This window comes from Rhinatrema bivittatum, chromosome 12, assembly GCF_901001135.1.
Source record: "Rhinatrema bivittatum chromosome 12, aRhiBiv1.1, whole genome shotgun sequence".
Taxonomy (NCBI): Eukaryota; Metazoa; Chordata; class Amphibia; order Gymnophiona; family Rhinatrematidae; genus Rhinatrema; species Rhinatrema bivittatum.
In genome coordinates, this window is record NC_042626.1 from 37,293,781 (window position 1) to 37,320,190 (window position 26,410).

The 26,410-nt window shown below is 43.1% G+C and overlaps 1 protein-coding gene and 1 long non-coding RNA gene across 4 annotated transcripts in view; both read right to left on the reverse strand.

Moving 5' to 3' along the window:
- Positions 1-26,410, reverse strand: part of LOC115074156 (neurotrimin-like) — a 1,324,894-nt gene that overhangs the window by 845,328 nt on the left and 453,156 nt on the right. The window lies entirely within an intron of this gene.
- LOC115074157 lies at positions 17,689-21,499 on the reverse strand. 2 transcript variants are annotated; one of them, XR_003852195.1, is made up of 3 exons: positions 21,375-21,499; positions 18,799-18,867; positions 17,689-17,936 (listed from the first exon to the last, which is right to left on the reverse strand). It is a non-coding gene; the product is annotated as an uncharacterized LOC115074157 (long non-coding RNA). The 2 variants fall into 2 exon arrangements; XR_003852196.1 differs by having other exon boundaries at positions 17,689-18,512.

Consider the following 26,410-nt stretch of genomic DNA (forward strand, 5'->3'; position numbering starts at 1 on the left):
GATGAAAGAAGGTCGCCAGTGTGTGTGCTGTACTTCCCATGAGGTGAGAGTCTGTAAGAACTCAGACAGGACCAGGACCTGGTGTTAAAATAAAATTTACTGATTCTTTAAGTTAAATAAAATCAGTTGTTCAAAATGACGAGTGTTCATCTAATTATAGTTACAGGGTTTCTTTCTGTGTAGGTAGTGTCCTTATCACAGACCCCTGGGTAGAGCCCGTGGTGATTTTAAATGTGGCCGTGTAGGAATCCTAGTGGAGGAGTCCCCTTTGCTTTGCAAAATCCTACCTTTACAGATCTTCTTTCCCGTGGACACCCAGCCTGTCCTGATTCCTTGCGGGTAAATCCAGATGGGATCTCCTTCTCTTGCTTCCTTTGATTCAGTTGTTCTTTTTCCTTAGCTGTTACTGCAAGTGATTTCTCTGGTGGAAAAATCTGGGGACCAGGCTATTAATCCTGCACTGAAGACCCAGTGGGGAAGGGGGGATCCAAATATCCTCCCCACTACTCTTTTCCAAAACATACTTCAAGTCTTAATCTGGATAGCTTCTGTACCGTCACAATCTCTCGCAGCAGGATCCATCACTGGTGCTTGCCTACCTAGCGAGTAGAGAAGGCTCACAGGTCTTTGATCCCCTGTAGAGAGCCCTTTTGCCCCAAAGGGGTATCAGGCTTTAAAAGTCTATCTCACTGTAAGTTACAAGAAGGACCCTCTGGGAGGGAGTGCACGGTCAGGGGGTCTCTTCTAAAAGAAACGTCCTTTGGGCAAGGCTGGGAGGCCCCACCAGAGTGTGGAAACATGCGTGTTTACTCTGCAGCTGCTCTCTCCAACTGAACCCCCTGAGTGTTACAATGGCCAGGCTAAATAGCACTGAGTCACCCAATCCAAAGCCTCCTGGTGGGAGGACCTGAAGGGATGGATGGCTCCCACTAAGTATATTTTAAGGACAGGGAAAGTGGCATCTAGTGACCAGACCCAGTAGGGGTGCCACATATGCAATACAGAGAGGCCAGAGGATACATGGTAAATGCCAGAGATCCATCAAAGCTTTTCTATCCAAAATACTGTAACTGCACAGAATCTATTAAAGAAAGATTGGATGAAACCACAAAAAAGTATTACCTCAGAGCTTTTGCTGTCGAGTCAAACTGATCCCAAAAGGATTGGATGTGCACAAAATGTCAAAAAGTATTGCTTTTCTTTATACCTTATTGCCACAAGAGGACTCTGCTTATCCCTTAGAAAGGACCTGGAAGAGCTAATGACCAATCTGATCTACAGGCTGGAGAAGGGGTAGGGGAACGCCCATTCTCGAGAGCCACTAATAGGCTTGGTTTTCCAGGTTAGCCACCAGACCTATCTGCCTGCATCTGGACTAAGAATTAAGTTGGTTCGCATATTTTGGCTATCCTGACCGGTCTGTGGTGCTGCCTACCCCGGGCTCACTTGATTTTTGCTTCAGGAGCAATATGCAGAATTTGTTTTAATATATATTAGTAGATAAGCCCAACATGTTATGATCTTCCTAGTCTCTCAGGTAGAAAAAGAAAGAAGTTAAAGGAATAATGCAAATTAGATTGGGAATAAACAGTGTGTTATTTCAAAGAGAATGTTCCTTTTTGCCAGGATGTAAATGATTCCTATTACATCTTCTGCACTGCAGATTGGAACTCCCTCCCCACCGAGCTCCGACTAGAACCTTCACTTAATCAATTCAAAAAAGGAATCAAGACCTGGTTATTTAAACAGGCCTATCCCAACGCCTCTCAACCCTAGCATTTGACTTCTCCTCAACACTCATTATTTCCCTCTCCCTAGTACAGTGTCCCCCCCCCCCCCCCTACACACCCTCCCTCCCTCACCACCCCACCCATTTTATGGCTTCCTGATATTCAGTCACCACCTCTCCTTCCCATCGCCACCACCTGCCCCCTTGTACAGTTCCTACCCCACCCCGCCTCCCCTATGCGCTTCATCCCCCACCCCGCGCTACCCCCCACTCTGTCGCCTCTTGTATATAATTAATTTATGTCCAACCTGGTTAACCACATGTAATCTCATTTAATAACTGTGGCGCCCGTTGGCTCTACAGTAAAGTTGTCACCTTTTAACTTCCTATCCTTCCTCCATCTATCATTGTAATTTCCTTTCTCAGTTGTCTGTAAACCGACATGATGTTTTTTTTACGAATGCCGGTATATAAAAGTTATAAATAAATAAATAAATAAATAAATAAAATAATGCTGTAGTGCCATCAACAGTTTCTAATAGTTTAAAAATCTTTTAATATTGTTGTCTGCATGGTATGCCAGCTAGTTTCTCTTCATCTGGACTAGTGAGCCAGCAGGCACACAGAGTGATAAAGAATCTGAAATAGTAAGGTGTTAAGCCCAAATAGAAACTTTGGTGAGAAAGTCTATGACTTCATACAGCAATTCTTGCAAACGTCATGTAGCCCCCACTTTGTCTTCCTTGGTTATAACAGAGGGGCACTTTTGAATGTTGCAGAGCATCTTTATAGGGAGAAGCAAAAGCTTTGGAGCCCACAGTCAGGACACAGACAGACACCATTCAAAAAATAATTCACTGTCAACACCAAGATGTCTTGTTCCAAAATTAAAGTTTTACTGAAGTGTTTGATGAGGAGTGATATCTTGCCCAAAAATAACAATTCCTGCATGTTGCATCCTGATCTTTATTATTTTTGTTATTTGTATAGTGCTAGACATATAAGAGAGGGTTCTCTGCAACATAGAGCTTACATTCTTGATAAGACAGACAAACACAAATCAGTGGCTTTGAATGAACAGAAAGGCCATGGTTGGGAAGGAAACTAAACTGGGTGGATTATAGGTGGGAATAATTGAGGCAGGATGTAGTGGAGCAATTGCCGAGGCACTGGAGAGGCATCAGCAGGGGCCTTTTATCTGGCTTGACGAGTGATGTCATCAGAGGGCGCCTCCTGGTGTTTCCCACCACTGGCCCTTTAAGTTTGACGAGGTCAGGCGCGCATGCTCTGGGAGGAACGGGGCCTAGCAGTGTTGGCATCCTGCCGCACTCGTGGAGAGCAGAGTCCTGCGATGTCATGGGGTGGCTTCCTGCACATTTAGAGCATGGGCTTCTTGGCGTCGGAGTGGAGCAGCAGGGATCCAGAGGTGAGTGCGGCGGCTCACAGGAGGCTATGAGCCGCCAAACAGAACAGAGACTGAGAGGTAAAAGGAATGAGGAGTGTGGAGTGGATTTGCGTGGGCCTTCTGTGGGAAAAAAAGTGTGTAAAATCAGAACTTGTATAAAGGTGAACTGGGCCTTGTGTGCGATGGGAGTAACTTCCACAAAAACTGAGCACAGGAGAGGTGAACTGGGGTTTCTAAAAACTCAGGAGTAACCTACAGCCCAAAGAAGACCTTTGAGAAAGGATAAGGGTTTGGGACTGATTTTTTTGTGATTTGAACAAAATGGCAAGTGATATGATTATGATTCTGGACTGTGGAATAACTACAAATCTGTCTTGGTTACCTCTTTTTGTTGTGCTAATAACGTCAGTTATTTTTGGAGCACAAGAGACTTGTGAACAGTGGAGTTTTTATAAATGTGTCTTCAGTCAGTCTGACCCAACAGGATGTCCTGCCCCCTGAGAGACAGTACACCCCACCCTGGGTGAGTGCATCCAATGCTCCCCAGGGCTGGGAAGGTGGCCCCTTGGCACAGGGGTTACACAAGGTTCAAGTAAGCATGAGATAAGCACAGAGACTCCATGATGTTAGGGAAGCAAAGATAATGTCTGATCAAATAGGGTCCACTCCACGCTACTACAGAATGCAGGGGAAATGGGCAGACCAGATAGGTCTTGCAGTCGCTCTCTGCCCTCATTTTCTATGGTTACATAATACCATAGTGTTTGTTGGCAGATAAGGATCACTTGGACAACCAGTTTATCTGCTTGCCAATGCCTATGCGGCTCTAGTTGGCAGCCCTTACCTGCATTTACTGTTCTAAGGATATCCTCCAATTGTCATCTCTACAAGTTTGCCAAGATTGCTCTTCTCCTTTTTGTCTGTAGCTGGGAAGTGCGTCCAAGTCAGTTTTTCTGTCCATGCTAGAAAACTCATCACCTCTCCCTGATTCTATCTAAGAATTCATCAAAATCCTGCTGCCCTTGCATGTTGGGTTGTCCTTGCCTCCTCTTCTTGGGAGTTTAACACAGCTATACCATCTGCCTGTTTTGGTTCTCTACTAATCTGTGTGGATGAGTAGATAAGTTTCCATATCTAATCTAATGCCCAGAAACCCCCATTTCCTTTACCCAACTCTTCTCTTGCCACTGCCGGTTCTACATGTTCCAGCTGAGCTTACATTTTGTTTCAGGATAGAAACGCATCTACCGAAGGGTTCTCTGAGCCATTCGTTCATGTAAACGGCTCCATGGAATTATTTGTCTTAGTGTTCATTTATTCTGTTTTGGGGGTTTTGGCACAGAGGATGCCTCCCTCTCCCTCCCCTTACCCCTCTCTCTTGCCTGCTGGTCAGAGTACATTAAAATAATATTTTACACACTGCTCTGCAGCCAAATCTTTTCCAATTGTTTCGATAGGATCAAAAAAAAAAAATGAAAAAGACTGGCAAGCCAGAATAAGCATGGGAAAAAGGTACTTAACAGAACCTCCAGCTGTGACCCTTCTCCGCTGTTAATGGACCCAGGTTAGAGTTTGCGCTGCATGAGCTAGAGGAAATGAACTGGAAATGAGAGGGTAGAAACAGCTGTAGTTAGGGGTCTTTTTCTGTTTCTTGGAGAGAAACTGGGACAATTTCAGGAAGGAAAAAAAAGTTATTACAATACAGAGCTGTAAGAGTTCTGAAAAGCGCCAGAGGGAATAAACGACTTCAGGGTTGTTCCTTGCTCTTTAAGTACTTCTTTGAGAAGCTCTTATGCCATGGGTAGACTGGTTCATTACTAGAAAGGGCCTAGTTAACTCTTTGAGCTAGGAAAGGCAGCTCTAGTGAATCAGGGGCGGCATCATTTGGTACAGCCCCTCCCTTTGAGGGGTGCTGGGATGGCCATCTCCCATGTGGTATAAAAGCAGCTCGCTCCCTAAGAGAGTGGGGGTAGTGAAGAGGAAGCAGAGGAATTTAGCGTCGGTTGTTTTCTGAGCCTGCCTCTGGGGGCTCCGGCACTCCAGCCTGTTGTCCCTGGGAAAAAGGTCGGGAAGCTGCCTTCCCAGTTCACTCCTTGGGCGGTTAGATTTGTCTTTCATGTTGTTTTGGGGATGTTTCCAGTTTTAGTTTTAGGAAACCTTGTAAGATCCCTGGTTTTGGCCTAGAGAACGATTACGGGATTCTCTCCCTAGGTGGGCCAGGATAGGGAGCACACTGCCCCCTTCATCCTCAATCCGACCCTGGTGTTTTGGGGAAAGATTTTGAGTTGGAAGAAATGGGAGGAAGATTTTGCTGCCCCCGAACTGCCCTAAAGAGGGAACATCTTGAGAGCTGAGGTTTTCCTGGTTGGATCCTCTTTACAGTGAGAGATCCCGAGTGAGAAAAACATTCTAAAGAACTATGAATAAGACCATTGTGAAATATTCTAAGGACCCCCCCATCATGAGTTTTTGCCATTTTCTTGCCAGTTTAGAGGGTTTTTTTTCCTGCCCAGACAAGAATACCCTTGGGAACCTTACTTATCCAAGCCCTGGAGGGTGAGTGCTTCCCAGGTAGAGAGAAAGAGAAAAACTCATGCAAAGATACACAAGAGACTGAGAACTGGAGTCCATCAGTTATGCCAAGAACTCAAGTGAGCTGTGCCATTTATTCATGCAAGACCTTCTACAGTAAAGTTGTATTTTTTAACTCCCTCCCCCCCAATAATCAGTATGGTTATTGGCACTCACATCCCTAAATTTAAAAAGGATCCCCTACCTCTCCCAGGTAAAAGAGACAGTTTCACCGCTACTACCCAGGGTTTTGGAGAAGAGATTCCTCTCTCTCTCCCCCCCCCCCCTAGAAAAGAACCAGCACTGGGGCCAAGACGTGTGTTTGGAGTGTGTATATTAGCCCCAAGAACCCTGTGTGTCCCTAAACTGATGCAAACCACAAGCAGGGGTTACATTAGCATTATAGATCTCAAGTGGATGAAGTCCAGCCACTTGCAACCTTGTATCTCCAGGTGTATTTTGGATGTATAATTATTTACTACTGTTAATACTACTACTATTATTTATCATTTATAAATGCTACTAGACATACGCATTATGGGGCAGATTTTCAAAGCCCTACGCGTGTAAATCCAGGAGAATTTACGCGCGTAGGGGGATTATGCGCGCCAGGCCTATTTTCAAAAGGCCCGGCGGCGTGCGTAAAGCCCCGGGATGCGCGTGTGTCCCGCTGTGCCGCGCATTTTTGAGATGCGCGTATGTCCCGCAACTGCGCGCGCATGTTATAAAATCGGGCGTACATTTGTGCGCGCCGGGTAGCATGCACAAATGTAGGCCGCGCGCGTAACTTTTAAAATCTGCCCCTATATTGCACTATAATTATAATGCATCGTCATACCCCTGCTCTGCTTTGCTGCCTTAGCACTCACAGGTCTCACTTAAGCCTGTATTTAGCCTCTTGTTTGCCGTCACTGAAAATGTTAGTTGCGAAGTGGAAGAGTAGTGGGATATACATATTGTATTCCAGCAATAAGATAATATAATAGTGATCTACCTAAATGGCTTACTCAGCTATGTTCATCCCTTATCTGGCTAAATTCTAGTCGAGTAATTAATTACCTGGCTGGAATTTAGCCAGATAAGACAAGGGCATTCTGGGAGCAGGCAAGAGGAGTGGAGTTACTCACTTAAGTTAACCAGCTAACTCTGATATTTCGTAGAGATGTGCAAAACCCGAATCCTTTGGTTCGGGCTTTGTTTTCGGCCCACTGTGGGAAATTTTGTATTTCCCATGCTTCGCACCTGCACTAACTAATGGTGCTTTTCCCAAGTCTATCTGATTAATAACAGTTTATGAACACCTTCTCCGAGAACTTGCCAGATTTTTAGCTGCCTTTACCACTTCCTCTGGCAATGAATTCCAGAGCTTAACTGTGTATTGAGTGTACAAGAATTTTCTCTGATTTGCTGTAAATGTGCTACATATTAAATTCATGCTCCCAGTTTTCTATTATTTGAAAGAATAAATAACTGATTTACATTTACTCGTCCTTTTCTACTCATGATTTTATCTACCTCTATCATTTCCCCCTCAACCATTTCTTCTCCAAGCTGAACAGCCTCTTTAGCCTTTCCTCATAAAGGAGCCATTCAATCCTCTTTATCATTTTGGTCACCCTTCTCTATATATTCTCCAATTCAGCTATATCATTTTTGAGATGCGGTGACCAGAATTACACACAGTAATCCAGGTGTGGTCTTAGCAATTCTGAGGCATTATGACATTCTCTGTTTTATTCTTCACACCTTTTCTAATCATTTCTAACATTCTGTTTGGCTTTTTTGACTGCTGGATTTCAAAGTATTGTCCATGATGATGGCCAGATCCTTTTCTTGGGTTGTAACATCGTTTAACTAGAGTGTGGATTACGTTTCCCTATGGGCATTTCATCTGCCATTTGGATGCCCAATCTCCCAGTCTTGCAAGGTCTTCCTGCAATTTCTCACAATGTACTTGTGATTTCAATACTTGGAATAATTGTGTCATCTGTAAATTTGATCACCTCAGTTCCCATTCCCTTATCCAGATCATTTATAAATATATTAAAAGGCAATGGCCCCAGTACAGATCTCTGTTTCCTGTCTTTTAACCAGTTTGCAATCCACAATAGGACATTGCTTCCTATCCCATGACTTTTTATTTTCCTCAGGAGTCTCTCATGGGGGACTTTGTCAAATGCCTTCTTAAAATCCAAATACACTATATCAACTGGATCACCATTATCCACATGTTTATTAACCCCTTCAAAAAAATATAGCAGATTGGTGAGGCAAGACTTCCCTTGTATAAATCCGTGCTGGCTGTGTCCCATTAAACCATGTTCTGTGATTTTATTCTTTAGAATAGTTTCTACGATTTTTAGCAGCACTGAAGTCAGGCTCACCAGTCTATAGTTTCTCAGATCGCGCTCCAATCTTCAGGTGCAATAGACTATTTTAATGATAGGTTACAAATTACTAGTAATAGATCTGCAATTTCACAACTCTGGGATATAAAGCATCTGGTCCAGGCTATTTCCTATTCTTCAGTTTGTCAGTCTGCCCTATCACATCATCCAGGTTCACTGTGACTTGTTCCAGTTCTTCTGATTCATCACCATTAAATGCCATTTCCAGCACAGATATCTCTCCCACATCCTCTTCAGCAAACACCGAAGCAATGATTCCATTTAGTCTTTCCACTATGGCCTCGTCTTCCCTAACTGCTCCTTTAATCCCCCTCGAGCACCTAACGGTCCAACCGGCTCCCTCACAAAGCTTCCTGCTTTGGATATATTTTTTTTTTAAGCTTTTATTATGCGTGTTTGCCTCTGTGACCAGCTTCTTTCCAAATTCTCTTTTTTGCCTGCCTTATCAATGTTTTACATCTTTTCCGGTTCTCAAAAGAAGTTCTTTTGCTAAAGAACTAAAGAAGGAATTTAAAAAAAAAAGAAATGAAAGAAGAGGCTGAGAAAGTTTCAAGGGATCTCTGTGAGGCAGATCCTGGGCTGGACAAGGAGGGGAGCTTGTTGGTCTCAGGGAGAGAGAGCCTCCTCTGCAGCAGCAGCCCCGTGAGGGGCTCCAGGAAGAAATCTGCGGAGGATTCCCGGAGAGAGGAGGCATAGCGTGAACTTTATACTCTGCTGGGGTTTGTCCTTTTCAGTGATTTAAACAAATCAGAGAGACACGAGGGAAGGGAGCGGATTCCAGCGGCTGCAGCTGTCAGCCCTGCTACCAAATGGAAAAGTGCAGCAGGAACTTCTCCAGTGGCGTTTTCTAATCAAGAAAGGAAAGGAAGAGCGTAAAGACTGAAGGATCAATCAATCTTGATTAGAAATTTGCACAAAAAAAAAAATTGTTAGGTTTATTTTTTTCATTTCCGCTTTTTTTTTTGTTCATTTAATGGTTCATTTTGGTTTAGTTCATTTGCCAAACCTAAATAAACATTAAATTAACCCCTCTTCTGCTTTTCCTTGAGCCCTCTATTTCACCCCGCTGCCCCAAATTCAGTCAAGGCCCACTCAGGTCCCTTAGTAATCCCATCCCAGAAAGAAGATGAAGCCAGGGGAAAGGGGCAGAGGCCCTGCTCTCTCTAAGTGGTGCGCACACAAAGAGACTCACAGTGAGTGAGTTACTTGCTATCCACTCCTCTCCAAACACACGCATACTTGTAAGTTTTGTTCATCTTTCTATCCATACATAAGCCATGCCCATTATCATCTATATTTTCAGTTTACGAATCAGATTGTAGGGTTTTTTTTGGTTTTGTTTTTTTTTTTTTTTACCAAATATCATTATGTGACTAATTTTGTATATAATTTGTACTATCAGATAAAATTTCTTTTACCCCAGTGGTGTGTATGTGCCTCGATTTTCAGCATTTATTATAAATAATGTTTTAAATAAATATTCCACGACATAAGAAACATACGAAACGCCAGTGCTGGGTCAGACCAATGTCCCATCGAGCCCAGTATCCTGTCTCCAGCAGTGGCTAATCCGAGACATTTTGGAAGGAATTCCCAACAGATTCCAATGAGGGGGGATCCATTCCCTGGTGTTTCACTTCCAGTTCCTGGCAGTAAGAGGCGGCTTTCCCCAAACCTATTTGGATAATAGTTTTTTAATGGATCTTACTTCCAGAAACATGTTGGAAACCTTTTCTTAAACCTAGCATCATCTCTGCTCATGATCATACCCCGATGCAGCCAATGTTCCCCTCCTCCCCTCCCTCCTTTTCTCTGGGGAGACCTAGCATTAGTGCTGATTTATAATTTATACAAGATAGTTTGTTGAATGCATCTTCCATTTTTTTTTTATGAGGATACAATGTCAGGATGTACTCGGAAACACTGCACAAATTTCTCCCCTCCTCCCCCACAGCCACCTCATTCCTATAGAAATAGTAATTTATCTGCTGACTCTAGTAATGTAAGATAAGCTGTTTTCTTAACTAAAAGTCAATAAAGGTCATGATAATGGGATGACATATCAGAAACATATGTAATAACCAGTAACATAGTCAGATATTCTTCATCTAAAAATTCTTGTATTCTGCATATTTCGAACTAGCCATACTAGGCAGATTGCGATAAAAGTTACCGTAATACATAAAAACACTCATAGGTCACAGACACAAATGGGCAACCCCAAAAATTAACAGGTGTAGATAGTATAATGTGCAAATCTCTTCACCCACAACAGAGCAGACCAGTTATACCCAGAAAGCACCTTTCTGAATAGCAATGCCTTCAGCTTTTTGCAGAACAATAATCTGTAGTTTGCCGAAGATCAATTGGTAGACTTTTCCACATTGCTGGACCCATTATTGAAAAATCCTGAGTGCAGGTCTCTTGAAGATGCACTCGTCTAATAGGAGGTACTTTGAGCATATGTTTACCTTTAGTCCCAGATTTTTCACTTTTTCTTTTGTGATGGCGTCAACTTCCCATGCCTCAGCTCAGCCTTCTCTAGAGCAATCGGCCAGCCCAACATTAGCAATACTGGCTCATCTAGTCCTGGTTTTTTTTGGAGCATGCATGGAAATGTAGTTCGCTAGGGGAAATCAGAAAGCAGGTTTTCTTACCTAAAAACAGGGTTCTTCATAGAGAGCAGGATGATTTTTCTAACAGAGTATATAGTTACATAGGAATGACGGCAGATAAAGACAAAATGGTCCGTCCAGTCTACCCAACAAGTTGCTCAGAGTATTAATTTCCATTCCATGCAAGTTACCCCCATGCTTTCTGTTAAGGGTAGTAGGGGTGTGCATTCGTTTGCAACGTATTGGCAATCGCAACGTATATGCCATATTTGTTGTATTTGTGGGGGTCACGAAAAGTATGGCGAACCCCCACAAATACAACGAATCACTAACGAATAAACCCCCACCCTCCTGACCCCCCCAAGTCTTGCCAAAAGTCCCTGGTGGTCCAGCAGGGGTCCTGGAGCGATCTCCTGCACTCGGGCCATCAGCTGCCTGTATTCAAAATGGCACAGATAGCCTTTGCCCTTACTATGTCACAGGGGCTACCGGTGCCATTGGTCGGCCCCTGTCACATGGTAGGAGCACAAGATGGCACCGGCTGTCCATTGCTCCTACCATGTGACAGGGGCCAACCAATGGCACCGGTTACCCCTGTGACATAGTAAGGGCAAAGGCTATCGGCGCCATTTTGAATCCCGGCAGCCGACGGCCTGAGTGCAGGAGATTGCTCCAGGACCCTCACTGGACCACCAGGGACTTTTGGCAAGTCTTTGGGGGAGGGGGGTCAGGAGAGTTGGGATGGTTTTTTTTTTGGGAAACAAATACATATGTAACTAATGAACGGATTGGGGTCCCCTAAGAATGGATGCAACAGATTTGGGTCCCGACGAATATGAATACCGAATGAGATGAATCCGTCCCTGCTGCACATCCCTAAAGGGTAGTAACTGCTGTTCTGTACAGGTTACTCCTATGCATTCTATTAAGGGTATCTATTAATCATGGGTGATGTCTTTTGACAACAGCAACATGGACCTAGTTCTCAGAAGTTAGTAAAGAGTTTACTGATCATGCATGAGAGTTTCCATGTGTGCTCACTGCCCTTCAGTCTCTTCCAGAGCTTAAGCTTTAACAAGGTAATTGATTTTCTAGGGACCTCCACGCGTATTAAGAATGGTTGCTTCATTCTGCTGTCTACAGGTAAGCAAACCTGCTTTCTCCATTGACAAGCAGGTATGAATTAGCCATTATTCATAGGGAGTCCCAGACTGAGGGCTGCACTGCAGAAGCCCTTACTTAAAGCCAACTCAGTCCCACCAGATGGAAAGTGGACTACTGGGTGAACATACTGCACAGAACTGCTTATCAAAAGTTACTGTGTCCTCGTGGTACATGCTGTCCAGACAGTAGTGGGACATGAAGATGTGCACAGATAACCAAGAAGCAGCTTTGAAAATGTCTTCAGTGGAAGGGGTCCTGAGACAAGCCATTGAAGTCTCCATGGCTCTCACTTGATGCATGCAATCTGTAAGCCAAGCAGTGCATATGCATAACAGTGTACTATACAGTCTATTAGCCAATTGAACAGAGTTCGTTTGGCAATTGTCCTTTCAAATCTATTGGGATCAAAGAACATAAACAACTGATAAACTTGATGGTGAGGTTGAGCTCTCTTACAGTCCAAGCAGTGAAGAGCCAATTCTCCTTTGTTCACATGTGGTCTTGGAAAGTACATAGGTAGCTTCCAACAATCATGTTATGGCCAAAAGTATATAGTGGATTCTTCTGCTAAAATCTATCTGAAGGTGCACATACGGACTTGTGGCACACATGCACAAATACATTTAGGATGACTGACATCTGATACTGTCAAATCTTCTTGGGTATGGAAGAGAAGACCATGAAGACCTCCAAAAATATTTAGATTTTAGACCTTTGGTGCCATTTGTGTCTGGAATCTCTTGGAGCTAAATCCAACTCCTCTGTCATTCTGCATCTTCTACACTAGTCAAGCAGCCAGATGAGAGCCTGCAAGGATGCTTTATGGCTCATTAAAGAAAAGCATCTTTGAGTATTTACAGGGCCACTAAGAGATGGAGCAGGAATTTAAAATACATTGACCACCCAAGAAAAATCTAACCATGAACCTAAGTGCATTTTGTTTTTGATAATTACCAGTGTGGCCAGGCTACTAATTTTATGGAAGAAAGCAAGGGAATATATACATACATACATACATATATATATATATATATATATATATATATAATTTTTATTATGGAGAATGGATTCTTGCATGCAGCTCATAATAGACTGTAATCTGCCACAGAACCTTTTCGTCTGACGATTTGTTAAGAAAAAAAAAAGAGAGAGAGAAGAAAGAAATAGGAAGCACAAAAAGAGAGATGGCATTTTAATGGAACCCTTTGGAGTATCAGCAACTGCTTATTCTGGAATCAGATCTGATAAATGTGTGAAGATTAAACATTTATTACTGCTTTGTGTCTACGTTGTTCTGAGACTTCCATAGTATTGATATATTCCTGTCAGCTCACAGTCAGCAGGGAGGGCTCCCGGCAGGATTTCATTGAAGCCAAGCTCAATGAGGCTATCAGCCTTCCGACATTAACTGTGATTTCCCCGAGCTTATCCGAATTTGCAGCGAGTGCTCCAGCAGTGTCGCCCTGCAAAGAGCGGAAATCCCACAGTGGAAGGTGCCATTAAAACTTGAGGAGGGAGGGGGCTCAAAGAATGCTATTAGACAAAGAAGCAACACACTCCATTTGTTCTCCAGGTTCTTCTTTCATCAACTGACATATTTTTCTTTCCACTTTTACTTCAGATTTTATTTTAGGATGTTTGATTGTGTTTAGCATAGAGAGTGGCAAAGAGGTATGACCCTGAACCCCACACATCATCCAGGTATCTACTCCTGAGATAAGTATTAATAGAGCACGATCTGAGACTGCAAGATATTGATATGGAAAGACAAGCTCTCTCCCACCTCTCTTTCCCCCACCCTCCACCTTGATTTTTCCCCACAATTGTTTTCATAGGATCACGATCCATTACACTTCACCTGACAGAAAATGCCCAGAGGATGGGCGGCTTAGGATCATGATCTGAAATCATAATCTTTCTTCCAATTTCTACTTTACGTTTAATAAACTTAAACCAAGGGGACTGCCTTTTCTATTGCTAAACATAAAACGAAGCAAGATCATAAACACTCTTCTCCTTCCTTTAATGCTGTTTCTTTGACTTCAGCAGAGACCCTTTCTTATGTTTACTCCAGGTTGGAGTAACCTCATGCTTATTCATCGTGGATATCCTGAAAACCACAGATAGGGCTTCAGAACAAGGTGGGGGAAACAGGATTATCAAGTACAGCAGATATTTCCTAAGGATTTATCTGAACGCCTGTTACAGGACATCCTTTCAGTTTGAGTCAATATTGGCAATAAGGCATAGAGTTGCTGCTTAACATACACCATGAACTGGACAGTATCTTAAAAAAAATCTACATGGCATGCAAAATCAGTAAGCACACCCTGGCTCAGTTAAAATTGCATTATTAATTAATGCTAAGCTGTCATATTTTATGTTCTTTGAAGTTCTGCATCCATGGGTCCCCTGTATTATTAGAAGTTCCCAAATTTGCAACAACAGCATTGAGACTTCTGTGATCGATCTCTGATGCATACCATCATCTCTGAGCACTTCTCGTCCAATAAAAAGGTATCTCAACCCATGAAGAACCCACAAATTAACTCAAACACACAGGAGATGATGGGCATATAGCATCAATGATGTCACAAATTTCTTTACACTCAGAAATGAACAATGGAATTCTGCTTGATGGAATCTGTGATACTGCTTCAAAAATGGCCACTTCTAATGGGTTCAGAAGAATGAATTCATTGAATAATGAATTTAAATCATTTTTAATTGGTACAGAATGTGCATTTTTCACTGCTATATGGACTTCTAAAATATTACACCCTGCAAGAGGTGGTGTGTTATTCTTTAAAGACCCTTCTCTCTACAAAAAAAACCACAAAAAACTCCTCGATCTACACACAGCCTATTCGAAGGAATGCACATTCGGTAGAAATACTGCACTAGACTGGTTCAAATCATTCCTGGGAAACAGAGGATATAAAGTCAAAATACATAACAAAGAATCACAGTTCTATCCTTCCACTCTGGGAGTTCCTCAGGGCTCCTCTCTTTCCCCCACGCTCTTCAATATTTACCTCTTACCCCTATGTCAACTATTAACCAATCTGAACCTCAAATACTTTATATACGCAGATGACGTCCAGATTGTCATCCCTATCAAAGAATCCCTTATTAAAACTATTAAAATCTGGGAAAATTGCCTTCAAAATATTGACAACCTCCTCTCCAGTCTAAATCTAATCTTAAATTCTGCAAAAACTGAACTCATCATAATTTCCCCCGAAAACAGTTATCTCACCGCAAATCCTCCATCCGGCTTTCAAACATCACACGTAAGAGACCTAGGAGCCATCATTGATAATCGGCTAAATCTTAAATCTTTCATTAATCAAACCACTAAAGACTGCTTTCATAAACTGCACGTCTTAAAAAGAATTAAACCACTTTTCCATTTCCACGACTACAGAACAGTTCTGCAATCAATAATCTTCTCTAAGTTAGATTATTGTAATTCCATTCTATTAGGTCTCCCATCTTCTCATACTAAACCTCTCCAGATGGTTCAGAACACGGCGGCCAGAATTTTGACAAACACAAGAAGAAGAGAACACATATCTCCGATTCTCAAAGACCTACATTGGCTGCCAGTGCACTATAGAATCTTATACAAGTCCATCACCATCATCTACAAAGCATTCCATCAACTCTCTCCGCTTAACCTCCAAATACCATTTAAAAAACATACCTCTACCAGACCTATCAGAGAGTCATACAGAGATTCACTACAGGTTCCACCTGCCAAAACCTTTCACCATACAACGCTCAGAGACAGGGCTTTCTCTGCAGCAGGACCTACCTTGTGGAACTCCATCCCACCAGAACTGAGACAGGAACCCTGCCTTCCTACATTCAGAAAAAGACTCAAAACCTGGTTATTTATGAAAGCCTTTCCAGACACAAATTGAACTTTCTCTCAACCAAATCAACTAAGACCTCCCCTCAGGGTAAATATAAACTCTAACAACTCCATAATGTTATTTCTCATTAAATGAGCAGGTTTTTTTTATGTTGCTTTTATTATATACGGTATATTATATACGGTATATTATATATACGGTATGTTATATATTATATATTATATTTTATTATATTATATAAATTTATTATATACGGTATATTACCTTGTTACTCTTTTTATCACATTGTTAATTTTCTATCGCTTTCCTTACTTTCCAAGTTACTTTATGTCCCTGTTTTATTGTAACTGCTATTTCTTCTTATATCACATGTTAATGTTCTAAGTTTTTCTCCTCTTGTCACACCCTGTTAATTGTAAACCGACATGATGCAACTCCCATCGCGAATGCCGGTATATAAAAAATTAAAATAAAATAAATAAATAAATAGGAAATGAGACAAAATTTCCTATTCCATTCCGTGTTGTTTTCAAAACAGAACAATTTAAATTCTACAAAATTTCATCAGAATTTTGTTTTATTTTGAAAATTGATTAAAAAAAAGAAAAAGTCGACAGCTGAACCTAGGCCTAGGCCTGAAGCAGGGGTCTCATCTAGGGAATAGGCTGAGACCAAAAGCAGGGGCCCTAGCCTATGCCTGAGCATGACTTCAGCACCTAGGCCTGAGGCCTGGACCTCAATTAAGACCCGAGCAAAAGTCCAGGCCCCCAAAATTTTTTCACTTACCTGATTTGATGTTCCAGCCCAGTCCGGAAGCTGGGTCCCAACACTTGGGCCTCAAATTAGGCCAGGGTCCTGGCCCAAGCCTGATGCCAGGGCCTGGTCTGGAGACCAGGTACTGATGCCTGGACCTCAGCTCAGAACTAGGCCTGACACCAGGCCCCAACCTGGTGGCCAGATCCTGATGCCTGGGCCTTGGCCTAGGGAAGGCCCAGACCAGAGACTGGCTATGGAGCCCAGGCCTTGGAGGTAACCTTCACAGCTCTTCTGTCTTCTTTATTCTTCTTGAAATGATACCATCTGCTAGAGATGCGTTGGAATAAATTAACTCTGGTGCCTCCTCCCCAGTGGAGGGTGCCATTATTATATATGGCACTGCTGTACATCAAAAAGGTGTCCTCCACTGGGAAGGACGCGCCGGAGTTAATTTAATCTGGTGCACCCCCAATGGACATCATTTCAAGAAGTAGAAAGAAGACCTGTAAAGAGGTCCTCTGAAGCCTGGGCCAAACCCAGGGATGAGGCCTCGGTTTCCAGTTTGGGCCCTGGCATCGGGGCCAGTTCTCCCAGAAGAGGCCCAGTTAAGCCCAGGAGTCAGGACCCAGTCTCTAGATCAGGCACCAGTGTCGGGCCTGGGCCCGTGCCAAGGTTCAAGCATTGGGACCAAACCTCCAGACTGAAACACGGTGTCAAGACCAAATAGCTAATTCTGGGCCTTGCAGCGACCTACCAGGGCCTAGGCCTACGCAGTCGAGGCTTCTGTCTCGGCCTAAGCCTCAGTATCAGATCCCTCCTGGACTGAATAAGTGTGGGTCAAAGAGGATCCTGGCCCTGGAATTTTTTTGGGTGGGAGGGATGGGTGTTGGGGATAGGAGGCCTCAGAAGGCCCCGTTTCTGTTTTTTTTTCTTTTTCTTTTTTTTTAATGTTTCTTTTTGGTTTTTTTTTAAATAAAATAAATGAAATAAACATTAAACATTATAAAATTTGTGGGGAACCCCCCCCCCAAAATGAAATAAAAATACATTTCTACTTCTTCCCATCCCTACTATACAGTATTACTTTAGCCAGAAAAAAGTTCTTCACTGGAGAAAATAAAAAATTCTATATTTTATTGTTGATATGCTTTATTAATGTGAATGCTTTGCTATGACCTGCACCAAACAATTGTGTTTGGAGTACACAGAACACAAGAATTTATAAATAAATTGTTTTGTCCAAAAAGCATGTCAGCAAACCACTTCATGGTGTAGATGATCCCCCACAGGATTCTTCCAATAGTGATTTCAAACATGCTGATGCAGTCAGCCTCCAGAGAATGGCAGATCACTGCTCTCAAAGTCTCTGCTTGCACAGGAGGATGTGGCTAAATGCAGATACAAGCCAACCTAGACAAGTGGAAGAGACTATGTTTAGCACAGGACACGTGCCAAACCCTGACAGAGAGAAGCAGCTGGCAACATATTGACAAGGTTATTCAAAGCCTTGCTGAAAACGTGTGGTTTCTATCTTGAGATTTTAATGAACAGTCATTGCAAAGGACCTGCTATAGACGTGTGAGAAAGCGAGAAGCTAAATGAAACATTTCACATAATAGCAGAACTGACTGGTTCCAGGGGCTTTTCGCAATGGTATTTATTTATTTAATAATTTGTACACCCCACTATATCAATCTGGAGTCTTTGACCTTAAGTCACTGGTTCAAACAGCTCATGTTGGTAGGGACTTAGACAGGTGACCTAGATGAAATGAGTTGGTGGTCCCAGTGGCCAGGTGTCCATATCAATAAAACCACCATCAAAACGTGGAACTAGCTGGCACTATTGTTGTAGTATGAGCAGAGAGGCTAAAGACTGCACAGGGCTGGAGGCTGAATTCTCCTCTCATCTACAGTCGTGGTCACTCCAGAGCATGGCTGAGGCCCATTGGTAGGGCAGTGTGGAGGAAGCTTGCCCTGCTGCTGCCTGCGGATAAATAGAAGACTTCACTTTCCAGCACCATCTGCCACCTTTCTTGAGTGCTTAATTCAAGATGTATTTAAAAAATATTTATAAATAATAATGCTCCGCACTTAAACTTATGGACACATATTCATCTGGACAAAAAAAACATTTTTCCATGGTCTGATTCTCTGGCATTTAGAGCATCATACATGCACAATAGAAGAACGGCCTTAGTGAATCAAGCACTCAGGTTTAATAGTTTTCACTTATGAAATGTGAATTACATTGCTTCTAAAATCAGTATTACCAAGTGGTTAGGTTCACTTTACAATCTTCCTTAGGAACCATCAGAAGTAACATGAGCGACTGTCCGGTTCTGTGGATACATTAGATAATTATTTTAATAGGATGAGGGATGGGTTACATACAATCTGCTGTTGTCTACAATTATGTACACATTGTTGTACCTGCTTAATGAAATTCCTGTCCTCAACATTACACAGCAGATTATTACTAAAAAAAAAAAAAAGGCCAGCCAAGCCCTGCAGTCTGCCTGGTTATTCCTGCCTACATTGCTAAGGATATGTTTTTCAGCTGCCAGCTATAAAGTGTAAGCACGTTTAAAATATCACTCCTTATCCAGGGAAGGTTTTGCCATCTTTCTCCTTGGTGGAGTAGTCTAGTGGTTATAGCAGTGGGCCGTAAACCAAGGAAGCCAGGGTTCAAGTCCCACTGCCACTCCTTCTGACCTTGGGCAAGACACTTTACTCTCTGTTGCCTCAAGTACAAACTTAGGGCCTGATTAACGAAGGCCTTTTCCCCATTTTATGTCTATGGGAAAATTGCTTAGTAAATTGGGTCCTTAGATTGTAAGCGGGATAGGGAAATATACACACAGTGCCTGAACGTAATCTTGCTTTGACGTGCCGAAAAGTGGAATACAAAATAAATAAATAAAGTGCTGAAAAGAGGAATATAAAAATAAAAGAACCAACAAATCTTGGTCAGATAAGCATACAACCCCCCTCCCCCACTTAGGGGTAGATTTTTTTTAAAACACGCCAGCGCATCCATGTGCACACGCTACCCGGCGCACACACATGGACGCACAATTTATAGCATGCGCACGCCGGTGCACGCATGTTATAAAATCGGGGGCGGTGCGCGCAAGGGGGGGGCGACTTTGGCCACTTTCGCGAGGCGATGCATCGGGGCCTTCCCCATTTCCTTCCCAGCCCGCTCCAATTAAGGAGTGGACTGGGAGAGAACTTTCCTACCCCCTACCCTAACCTCCCTTCCCCATCCTCTCTCCTCCCCATCCTCTAAAAGCCTTTTTTTTTTTTTTTAAATCATTTATTTTGCAAGTTACTTCAGGGCCTGACCTGAAGTAACTTGCACGTACCGGCAGCCGGGACGCCCCACTCCACCCCGCTACGCCCTCCAAACTGCCCCCTTTTGAGGCCCCGGCACTTACTCACATCCCAGGGTTTACATACATGGCTGGGCCCATTCTGAAAATGGGCCCAGTGCGCGTAAGGCCCAGCCATGCGCGTAAACTCCAGGATTTACTCGCACCAGGGTTTTAAAATCCGGCCATTAGTTCTTACCCTGAATCTCTTCTTCCCTATGTCTGAAGAGGTTAGGAATATTCAGCTTGGAGAAGAGACGGCTGAGGGGGGAACTGATAGAGATGTTTAAAATCATGAGAGGTCTAGAACGGGTAAATGTGAATCAGTTATTTACTCTTTCAGATAATAGAAAGACTAGGGGGCACTCCATGAAGTTAGCATGTGGCACATTTAAAACTAATCGGAGAAAGTTCTTTTTCACTCAACGCACAATTAAACTCTGGAATTTGTTGCCAGAGGATGTGGTTAGTGCAGTTATAGCTGTGTTTAAAAAAGGATTGGATAAGTTCTTGGAGAAGTCCATTACCTGCTATTAATCAAGTTGACTTAGAAAATAGCCACTGCTATTACTAGCAACAGTAACATGGAATCGTTTTTGGGAACTTGCTAGGTTCTTATGGCCTGGACTGGCCACTGTTGTAGACAGGATGCTGGGCTTGATGGACCCTTGGTCTGACACAGTATGGCATGTTCTTAGTTCTTATTTATGTTCTTAACCACAAGGCTTCTTAATAATCTAAATACAAATACTAGTGTGGCTGTTTCCCAAGCACATGGCCTGCTATGTCCCACGCTTAGCCTGCCAATCATATGTTTGGTGCAATATGGCCTAGTTGCCACTGTACCATATTTATTTGTTTTATATTTTGCCTTTCAGACACTTCAAAGTGGATTATATTCAGGTACTGTATTTCCTACCCCTAGAAGGTTCACAGTCTAACAGGGTCATACTTTATTCTGCGATGGGCCGTTATCACATGCATTAGTGCCTCATTGCACATGATAAGGCCCTACCACATGCAATAATGGCCGCAATGTGGCGATGCCATGCTAATTAGGGGAAGGAAAGGAATGTGGGTGGGATTTGGGCAGGGTTATGTTCCGACAGTGCTGCCGGCGATAATGTTTTCCACATTATCACCAGCAGCACTGCGGGAAATACCACCTTTTCCCGTGGTGCTATAGGGGTGGTAGTGTGCGGCGTGCTATATAAATATAGCAGAATGATGAATCTAGGGATAAGTTTGTACCCGAGGCAATGGAGGGTGTAGTAACTTGCCCAAGGTCACAAGGGGTGGCGACAGGATTCAAACTCTAGCTTCCCTTGTTAATAGCCTACTACTCAACTCCACAAACAACTTCTACTCAATTAAATGGTTTAAAAAATAAATCACAATAAAGGTCATTCAAAAGCATGACAGATTAATCTTTCCAGGACTAAGAAACGGCAAGGTTGAAAGTAGAAACCACTCACTCTTAGCAAGGCGGCCAAACAGAGCTTCCATGGGACGGATTCTTTCAATATCCAAGACGTGTCAATCTCCAGTCCAACCACAGCCCAGAAATTAGGCCCAAAGATAGCAATTGTCAAATGTCTCTGACAAGAAAAATGTAACTAAAAGTAACATAATAATGGTGTACACATAAAGTCTGTCATCACTGACAGATTAGACTACTTTCAGGTACAAGACAAAAATAGCTTGCGGAATAGAAATGGACAAGCCGTCAGAGACTAAGATTTAGGTTCATTCCTTAAGTGTCTTAATCCCAGGCACATCTGCATTCTCAAAGGGGTCTTTAAGGAGCTAAAAAAAAAAACCAAAAACAGTGCTTGGTGTGAATTCTGCAGTCTTCCCTCCATATCCCTGATCTTCGGCATCATTTGGGGAACGATGTGAAGAATCTACCACATACTTATAAGCATTTTGGTCTGAACCCATTGCGCTCCCATTATTTTTCATGAGAATTCAGTAACTTTTTTTTTACCACTGCAGCCATTGGCGAAAAGAGTAAATATCTCACAAAGGACCAGGAGTTCTAAGCAGAAAACGGTAAAAACTCTTTAGTACATTAGCCACTAAATTATTTTATAGGCAAAATAGATATACTTTCTGCCAATCCTTCATCTGTGCCTCCCCTGCTTTCCTTATAGCTTACTGTATATGTCTTATGCGCTCTGTTCTCACTGGTGGGGAAGCACATCAAGGAAGATGGTCTTGCAGTATCGTTTCTTGACCAAGGATGAATTCCCACTGCTCATACCAAGATCTCATAAAATAAATCATTTGAAAATGGGAGGAGGGCTGCAGCCTTGGAGCTTCTCTAAAGTGTCCTCTCTCTTTCCTCCTTTCCTGCGAACCAAGGCCTGAAAGGGGCACTTAGAACCATATGGTCCAAAACACTATGCTTGGGCCCCGCCCCAGGCACAGGAGGAGGGAGGACGTGCTGGAGGAGCTCGAAGGCTGCAGTCTTCCTCCTGTTTGCAAATGAGAGGAGCCAGTGGCAGTGAATGAGGGGATCCAAAGAGGCAGGGAGATTGTGAACCAGGAATCACAGGGGGAAGGGAGGGAGGGATTGAACAATCCACGGTGAGTGAGGGATTTGGGGAGGGGGGGGCGAGTGACCTGGGAAAAGTGAGGGCCTTGGGAGAGAGGGCGTTAACTGAAAAAGTGAGGGGGTTTGTGGGAGGGAAAGGAGTAAACTGGGGAAAGTGAGGATTTTGTGGGGAAGGAAGGAACTAGGGTTTGTTGAAGGAGGAAGGAACTGGAATTTGGGAGGCAAGAAGGAACCAGAGGCAAGCCTCTCTCTCCCATCCCCAGCATCCTACCTCTTGTCTTCCATCCACTTCTTCTCTCTCCACCCTTGCTCTCTTTGGCCTGCCCCATTACTCCTCCTCTCCTTTCAGCCTCCCTTCTCCACCTCCTTCTTTTCATTCTCTTGCTCTTTCTCCCTCCTGTTCCCATCTGTTACCCTTACCCAGACCCTCTACCCTTACCCCTGCACAAGAAAAACAAAGGTTGGGCAGGCCACCTCACATTTGCTACTTGATGATAGTCTCTTTAGTACTGACATTTCTATCAGTAATGCTGCTTTTGTTGTTTTCACCTTTACACTAGGTCTAATTTTCTAGTATAACCCCATTCCCGGGTGTAAGCTAGACATGGATGGGGCCATAAAACATGTAAAGTCTCTTTGGGACTGGAGCGTCAGGCTAGCTTGAACACAGTCTCTTAAACCCTAAGGCCTAGATTCTTTGTTAGGTGGGTGGGGGGAGATTTCCCTTTCAAAGCCCAAAGTGCTAGGGGTGACTTTAACTTTTCTTGCCCCATTGTACCATTTTGTGCTGTTAGTGCCAATAACCACAACAGAGCCACTGGTTTAGGGTCCAAATTAAAAGTCTTTACTGATTGATAATTTGATGAAATATGGCACCACAGATTTTCTTTTTTTTCATAGTTCTTTTCTCTCTATCTTTGCAGGAATCTCTATAGCAGGGTATGGGAGACATCCACCCTTCAGAGCTTGGATAAGTAGAGTTCCCAGGTGGGAAACCCCTTTTCCAGACTGGTAAAAATGGTGAAACAGTCTTTTTGCACAGTAAGTCCAATCCTCTCTCTCTCTCTCTCTCTCCCCAGGAGGTGAAAACTCCTGATTGGTGTCCTCAATGGTCTTAAATTTGCCCTTACTCACAGTTAGGTGGTTCTGCATGTCTCTCTCTGGATCTCAGGTGAAAGGGATCCACTTGGAACAGGCAGCTCTTACTGCTCCAATACAGGAAGGAAAGGGCAGCCGAAAATCTGGATTTTCTCAAACCTCTTCAAAAGAATTTAACCCCGGAGTTCCACCTTGCTGCGTGCCACCACTAAACCTCCTTCCTCATTGACTATGAGCAAGGGGGGGTCTTCCCTACTGAGGGCACCCCATGCCCTGGGTCCACATGATGCCCAAAGGTCTCCAAGGCTCCTAACACAATAAATATGAAAAACCTGAAAAGTCAACCCAGAGGGAAATCCCAACCAGCCAGTGAGAGGACTGGACAGAATCACCTCCTGACCTTGCTCAGATTCCCCAGGCAGGGTGGACCTGGTTCCTCCAAGTGAGTCTGAAAATCCAAATGCAAGAAACACTCCTACTGCCTCCTAGCTGACAGCAAACCTAAAAGGAGTAGGACTGCCCACAGAGAACTACTTAAAACACCTTCCCAGGGGGATGGCCATTCCAGCACCCTCAACAGGAAGAGCTATACTGATTACTGAATGGTAACCTCCCCCATTCTCTAAAATACACTGCTACAGATACACTAAGAGTTCACCCCCAGGGCTTAATGGTAATGTACCCGAGGGAGCCATTACACTAGCATCATGCATTTAATTGATCTGGGAATGAACAATACTCCAATTTGTGCTTGGAATGAATGTAAGTTAGAATATTACTGAAAAGTGGAGTATAAATCAAATTTAAAAAAAATACCCTAAATGTGAAAGTGGGCGGAGCTTGGGGTGGAGCCTAGCTGCCCCCCCAACCAAAAAGGCGTTCCACTGCCTCTGCACTCAAGGAGGTATATATAGATAAGAAGCAAACCTTCAGATGAAAAAATGCTGTAGATCAAGAGGTCACAGTGCAAAGTTCCCTAAGAGTTGACTTAGAAGTAACAGCAAAAAATGTTTTCATTGAAAAGGTGGCAGATGCATGGAAAAGCTTCTCAATGGGAGGCAGAGGGCACAGAAACACAGAGGATCCCTAGTTGCAAAGAAGGGAAAAATCACAGATCAAATGAGGTTTATGGCATTGCACCAGGAATGAAATTAGGCAAACTAGATGATAGTCCTCATCTGTCATCATATTCTGTGTTTCTATAATTTTGAACCACTATTTCTCCTTAAAATTGTGGGATATTCTCAATGATAAAGCCATGAGCAATTTTTGCACTGGAGGAAAGCCTTGATTATTTAAAAACTCAGCCTACCATGATATGATAAGTTATATACTCTATTATTAGATGGAGGAAATATAGCCCCCTTACAGTTTTCAACAGCTTTCATATTTAACACATTTGTAATTGATAAAGGGGGTGATGTGTGTGTGTGTGGGGGGGGAGGAACGAAGGAAAGAAATCTGCAAACAGCCTGCATGGGCGCATGTGGGCTTTGCTAGCGATATGACAGTAAGTGCTTCTTTGGAGGGTTGATGGCATTCCTCTTACTATGACCAGGAGAGAGGACTCTACTGCCTCAGCTTGCACTCACTCTTCCGAGCTGATGGAGAGAGCGCAAGAGCTGACTGTGCAATATCAGCCTGTGCACTGTTCCCAGATGGCTCACCAGACACCATGAAATTAGAAGATGGAGAAGGGGGAGAAGTGGTGAGATTGGGAGAGGGAGAACAAAGGAGAAAAGGGGGAAAAGAGAGGGAGAAAATGTGGGAGAGAGAATGCAAAAGAGAAAAAGATGGAAAGAGAATGCGAGGGTAGAAAAGAGAGTGAAGGAGAAACGAGGGAACATGGAAGGAGAAAGAGCAAAGGAGAGAGCAGGAGAGAATGAAGGAGAAAGAGGGAAGGAAAAGAAGAAAAGACATGGGAAGGAGAGAGAGAGAGAGGCCACTAACACACATTAAGTAGCTGAGCTGCTCTTACAAAATTACTGTTTAAGGAAAGAAGAAAGGGAATGATTAGCAAGCTGATCAGATGTCTCTCTCTCTACAAAGAATAAGTATAATGAGATGAGGTAATAAGTGATAGAAAATTAGGTTTCAGCAGGGGGATACAGCAATTTCTGCACCCAGAGAAAGGTCTGGATTCTGAGTCCCGCCTCCCACTGTTTTGCTGGCCCATGGCAAGAATAAATTAATGTTTCTTTTCACTGACTCTGAAGGTTTTTACCTTTTAATCTAAAATTATATATATATATATATATATATATATATATATATAGGGAGAGAGCAATAGATAGATAGATATTTGGCTTTTCATCTCCCTGGTATAAAATTGTCTCTAATTTTTTCCTACATTCTACCTTTTGTTTCAATATGATGTCACTTGGGGAACCAAGAAATGAAAAGTGACTGTTAAATAAAGGCAAGAACACCAGCTGGGACATCCTCAAGTGGGTAGCAGTCTGGAACCAAGGCTAGATTTCAACTGCATGGCAGAAATGTAAAAAAAAAAAAGGAGCACAGAGTGAGCGGAGAGAGGCAGAAGGTAATGATTAATACAGGCTCATTCAGGAGCTGGAGACCTGCAAGTGTTACTTAGGCAGGGCACAGAAACACTGCAGCAAATACAGCTACAGACTAAGGATCGAGTGTTCTCAACTACAATACTCTTGGTTGCCACCTAGTGGCTGGAGCTAGCTTAACTTAGGGAAAATCAGAACTACAAGTCCATGAATGCAGCGAGATAAAACCAGGAATTGAATCAGCAGAAATGGAGTCCATTGGAAACCATAGATAAGAGGCTTTCCAAACCTGTCCTGGTTAACCCCACAGCCAGTTGGATTTTCAAGATATCCACAA